Source organism: Pinus tabuliformis, chromosome 9, assembly GCF_031772625.1.
Source record: "Pinus tabuliformis cultivar Carrire ecotype Pingquan chromosome 9, CPIR1, whole genome shotgun sequence".
NCBI lineage: Eukaryota > Viridiplantae > Streptophyta > Pinopsida > Pinales > Pinaceae > Pinus > Pinus tabuliformis.
In genome coordinates this window covers 1,343,297,964-1,343,303,963 of record NC_142307.1, presented here as the reverse complement: position 1 = coordinate 1,343,303,963, position 6,000 = coordinate 1,343,297,964, and positions in this window count along the sequence as shown.

Here is a 6,000-nt window from a genome sequence, read left to right as displayed (position 1 = left end):
AGTAAATGAAGACACCATATACACAGACAAAGTGGAGGCGTATTAGATGTAGTCAAGGTAACAAAGCCACCGTCATGATAACCTAGCCACAGTAAGCAGCAGAAGGATGATCTACATACACTGTAATGGGAGTCAACAACATGAAGATTCTATACGACACAGTCTATACGCACCCATGGAACATGCGGCCTTGGAAACATCGGAATGCATACATGTCAACGTTGGACAGTCATATACTTATATAAATGCTGGACGCTGGGCAATAATGTAATCACCGGACAGTCTTATATATATGTTGGAGTCATGGCAATCGATATGCTGGACCTTATCCACATTATCTATACGCTGTTCAATGAAGACCTTACCACACAGTCTCTACACGTTGAGCAGTCAATCAATACACTGGACCTTATCCACATTATCTATACACTGTTCAATAAATACCTTACAATGCATTCTCTACACGTTGAGCAGACAATCGATACAATGTTCTATGATGGAAACTCATACGTTGTTATGTGTATGTAGAAAACTCAACGCTGTTATGTATACGCATGTCATGTATACAACACAGTCATGGCAATACATTGCTATGTATATGCAGAGACTGATATATAACACATCCGCTGCAAATGAACATATATACGCATATGGGTAGTATGAGCAACATGATGTATATGGGTAGTATGAGCAGCATGATGCATGATGTATGAGATCATGAGCATCATGGTAAATTTAATCATGTGCATGGGCAGCACAATGATGCATGGAGCATGGACAACATCATAGTAAATGTAATCATGAGCATGGGCAACTTGATGGTGGATGAGACCATGGAAAGATGCAACATGATGAGCAGCATCAAGATGAGAGCAGCTCAATCATCTAGATCCAGCATTGTGATGGGGCAGCATGGTGCTACATGGTAAGGTGCGGCAAATGGATGAGGTGCAGCACTATGATAGGTGAAGCCATCACCTTGGAGAATCAGTTGAAGCAGAATGTCTTCAACTGATCTCATCGTTATATGAAATGATCTATGCTAGATCTAGATAAGTCAAAGTGTTGACTTCTGTTGTAAATGTATTATCTCTCTCTCTCTCTCTCTTTCTTGCTGAACTTTGAAGAAAAAAGAAGATTTGATCAAAGGGTTTCCCCACACATTGTGGGGTTTGTCCCTGGCTAGTGCCACATCTTGTGTCCTCTTGTCTTGGTTTGTCTTCTATGATTTATACTTATGTTCTATCTACAATTTATCTTAATGTTGATGTGATTGCTAACTGTGAGAATTTAAATAAATTGCTCTAGCATAGAACATACCAAAAAGTCAACACTAAGTTTGTTTTTTGAAGTGTTTTTGTAAATCCCTCTGGCAAACAATTTATTTATATGATTACATTTGTTAGTGTTCAACATTCCTTCCTGCTGGTCATTCCTCTCCCCAATGATGAAATGTAATGCCTTCTATCTATCTTTATCGTGTTGAGCAGCATAGTCTGCATTCTTTGTTATCCTTTTTCTACATCTGAATTTTGTCTTGTAGGACATGGAACTCATGGATTTATAAATATCATTAGACTACAACATTTGATGGTGTGAGATACTATTAAATGCTGAGAGAAATGGAATCTAAGTTGGTACTATAGTACTAGTTATGCAATATGATTATAAAATTATATCTTGCATCGTTTGAGGCACAAACTAGCCACTTAGTGGCTTATCCTTGTTAAATATTGTTGTTTTTACCTTATAATCTATATTTATTTCACCATTCATTCCACACATGGGAGTGTATCTAGTTTATTAGAGCTACTATGAATTAAAAACCAAAATGTATTGTGTTAATGTTAACACATGTCCTCAACATGCATTTTGATTCCCATGCAAAGAGCTAAGTGTATGGGAACGATTAACAACAAATAGAGTTCAATTATTATGGAGGCTTTCATGTCTAATAAGTGGTCATAGTAACAACTATTGTGCACATGGGGTTGTTATTTTCTATAGATATCAATAAAAATTTTGTTTTTTGTTTTTTTTTTTTTTAGATTTTATTGAATGTGAGAGGTATTCAAAAAGGAGGACATTGAATTATTTTTAAAAGATAATGAAAAATACATGCAGTAATAGAACTATTTAAGAATATGGTATTTTTGGAAAATGCATTAAATTTCATACAGTACAAGATCATTTGCACTGTATGATTTTGTTTTTCTACTGAAATGAGATGAAGGGAGGAAAATGGGGATGGAAGGAAACCAAAAAGAGGAAGCATATGGGTCACATTTGACTAAAATAGAACTTGAAGCTTGGTTATCAAGTGCATTACTAGATTATTTAATTGATTACGTATAAGTAGACCATATTGGCTCAACAATAGGACCAACAAATACAAAAGTATAGGTTGGGGAAGACGTAAATATTGCAAAAGGTGTAAGTACCTAAAGCCCTAGCTAGTAATGTATCTCTCTATAATATACGGGCCAAGAGGTAGTCTAATCTCCCCACTCAATACATTTATTCTTTTTTGGATTCTTCCTTATTCTTCCTCCACTTACACCTCTTTTTGTAAATAGTCAAGAAGTGAAACTTTATGTTAGGCCTTGAATTGGTGTTTTATATTTGACTTTTCTCATGCCTTAAGGAGAAGGGATATGAGGTAAGACTAAATTGTTATAAACACAGGATAGACAAAATTAATAAGACACCTATATTTAAACCCTCTAGTTTATTCCTTCTTGTAGGCATGCTCTAGAGACAAGTTAAGTGCACTTGAAAATGCACAAAACGTAGAATGTTATAGAGGGAAGTTAGGTAAACAATAACATGGCCTTTTATTTGTTGTGTGCGTTGAAAAGTGTAACTAGGTTCGATATTCATAATAACATGTAGATATGATTTTATGTAATGAGATGTAAATAAGAAAAATGAAAATATTTTGTTGACTTGCTTCATGTCTTTCATGAGCAAGGATTTTGTTTTCGAGTCAAGACTCCCATTGAGAGTCTTTAGGATTTATTTTTCATCTAGTCATAAAATGTAAGAGTCATTTTCATGTAATCAAGTCATGTTACACTTTGTAAAAAGTCATCTTGTCTATGTAAAAGTATCCTCCCAGAACTTGTCACCTAACCTCTTCAAGTCGACCTACAACGATGAAGGAATATGCTATAACAAGTCGGCCTAATCTCATGTTGTCAAGTCGGCCTAAAGACTCAGTGAAGACATGTATAAATAGCCTAACTCGGCCTCATTTGTAGACACACAGTTCAGACAAGCAATTCGATATGATTTCGACTAGAGAAGTGCAAAAATGAGGCAGAAGAAAGGTATGAAGAGAGGACCAGAAAGAAGTGTGAAGAAGAGGCAGAAGGAAGGTATGAAGAAAGAGAAGTTTCTTTTGGGAATATGAAGAGGACCAGAAAGAAGTGTGAAGAAGACTCAAAAGGAAGGTATGAAGAAAGAGAAGTTTCTTCTGGGCATATGAAGAGGATTCTTCTGGGTAGAAGTAGAATTCTTTTGGGTATGCAAATTAGAATTCTTCTAGGATCTTCGAAGTAGGTTTTCTTCTCGGATAGCAAAGGAAGAATCTTCTGGGGCAGCAAAGGAAATAATCATCTAGGTAATCAAAGTAGAGACCAAGTTTCTCTATAGAATACCTAAAGACTAAGATTCTCTAGGAAAGTTGTGAAGGTGAAGTGGAAAGGATAAAGACCAATTTTCTCTAGAAGGAGATGAAAGGAGCAGTTCTAGATCAAGAATAAAGGTGAAGGAAGGAAGAGGTAGAGCATCAATATTGGTGACAAGGTTCTTGAGAGGATACTAGGGTCAAGGGTTTGTGTCAATGTCTTGGTACTTATCAATTGAAGGTCTAGAAGAAGAATTTTGATTGGGTTTTCCTCTCAAGAGGTGAGGGGTTTTGGCCATGGCTAAAGAAGCCTACATACTGTGTCACTTGTCTTTTATGCATATTGGTAATTGTCTTAATGAGAGAACACATTAATAATCTAACAAAGAAAAGACTATAAAATTAAGAATTAAAAGTGCATCACAAGCAATTATCAAGCAGAGAAATTGTTATCATTGAATGCCCTAGATTTCTCAACATGGAATCAAAGCTCAGGTGCTGAAGACAATAAGGGGGAGTCAAAACAAGTTGACACACAAGAATCGATCTTCAAATAAAGCATCAAAGTAAGTCGAAGTCTATCAACGAGATCAAGATCTACATCAAAGAAGCCCTAGATCGAAGAAGGCAGAAAGAAAGACCGAAACACTAGAATCACTTCAGATATCATCACATCATCACAGGAGTGAAAGCTCTTCAATTCAAGAAGGATCGTGAATCAAGCTCTCTCTCATCAATCACTCAAGAAGAAAGCCCCCTATCAACATCGAGATTAAGGAGGAAGCAAGAAAAAATCTTACAAGTAAGTCTATGACCATATATGATAATATCAAAATGTCTTTTTGGAAGGAAGGCAATAAATTGGTTGGGGCTGTAAATTTCCTTACATGGAAGAAAAGAACTTACCTAAATCTCATTGAGAATGAGTTCATGGATCACATTAAGGGATCAATAACCTAGCCCCAAAAATAAGATACTCAAGCTCATGTTAGATACATGATGGGGGAAGTGAGAGTCCAAAGGATTATTATAGAATCTATAAAAGACTCTCTAATCCCGTATGTATCAAAATTGGAGAATTCAAAAGCTATATATGACAAACTGGTAGAGTTGTTTCCCGTAAGTACCGCAGGAGAAGTAATATCCTTAAGAAAAGAACTCTACAAACTGAAGATATCCAAGGAAGATGGAATAGCCTCATACTTCATGAGGATATCAAATATTCGAGATCAACTACAAGAACTAGGAGAAGTTATGCCTGATCGAGAGATGACCACAGTGGTAGTAAATGCACTACCAAAAGAATGGGGTAACTTCACTTCAAGTATATATGGGAAGAAAGAGACTACTCCATTTCAAGATCTATGGTCACTCTTTAAGATTGAAGAAACTAGACTGAAGGAAAATATTGATGTCGGACCAAGTGAGAAGAATCAAGCATATGCTACAATGACAAGAAGAAAATGAAAATTTGGAAAGTTCGGTCCTCCAAAGAAAAGGAAGAACATAGATAAGATAAGATGCTATAGATTTCATGAACTTGGGCATTATAAAAGAGATTGTCCTAATCGTAGTAAGGACAAGAGGAATAAGGAAGAAGCACACATTACTGAAGAAGTGAAAGAACCCGAGTCAAAGAAACCTAAGAATGAAGAAGTAAAATATCTCTACTAGGACTGAGATAATCTTCTTCTCTAGAAGGTACTTTCCACTTGTAAATAATAGATAGGGTGTAGTTTAAATAAGATAGGATGCATCATATTGGAAAATAGCATGATAGAAGAATTAGTAGTAAGAGCTGGTGACATGAGAAGCACAAAATATGTCTGGTACAAATCCTACTGATTACAAGGAATAGGAAGCTCTTAGTAAACCTCATTGATACTTATAGAAAGAAGTAGGGGTCATCATCGACTGGGATCATCATAGTCAATAAAGGAAACATTTGATAGGTAAGGATATGGAAGATCCTCAAGTTTCTCTGATGGAATCCTTGTCAAAGGATTCACCAATCTAGAAAGGAAGCAAAAATTTTTCTTCAGGAATTCCAACTCATGGGATTCAAGGGATGATGGTATAATGACATAACATGAAAGCATGGTAAAGTCCTTTCGAATGAAGCTACTACAGGAAGTTTGGATTACCAAAGGAAATATGGGGTATGTATTCTTTCATAGATTATTATAAAGTCATGTCATATGGTTGCAGGTAACAAGGATCACTACTTCTATTTTGAGAAGCATGAGAAAAGGAAATGAGTCTCCTCCGATGAAAGAATGTCAGAAAGGCATGAGTCACACTAGATGAAATCAACATAATATGTCCTCATATGAAGTATGAGGTGGTTGACAATGATTAAGGAATTCTGATTG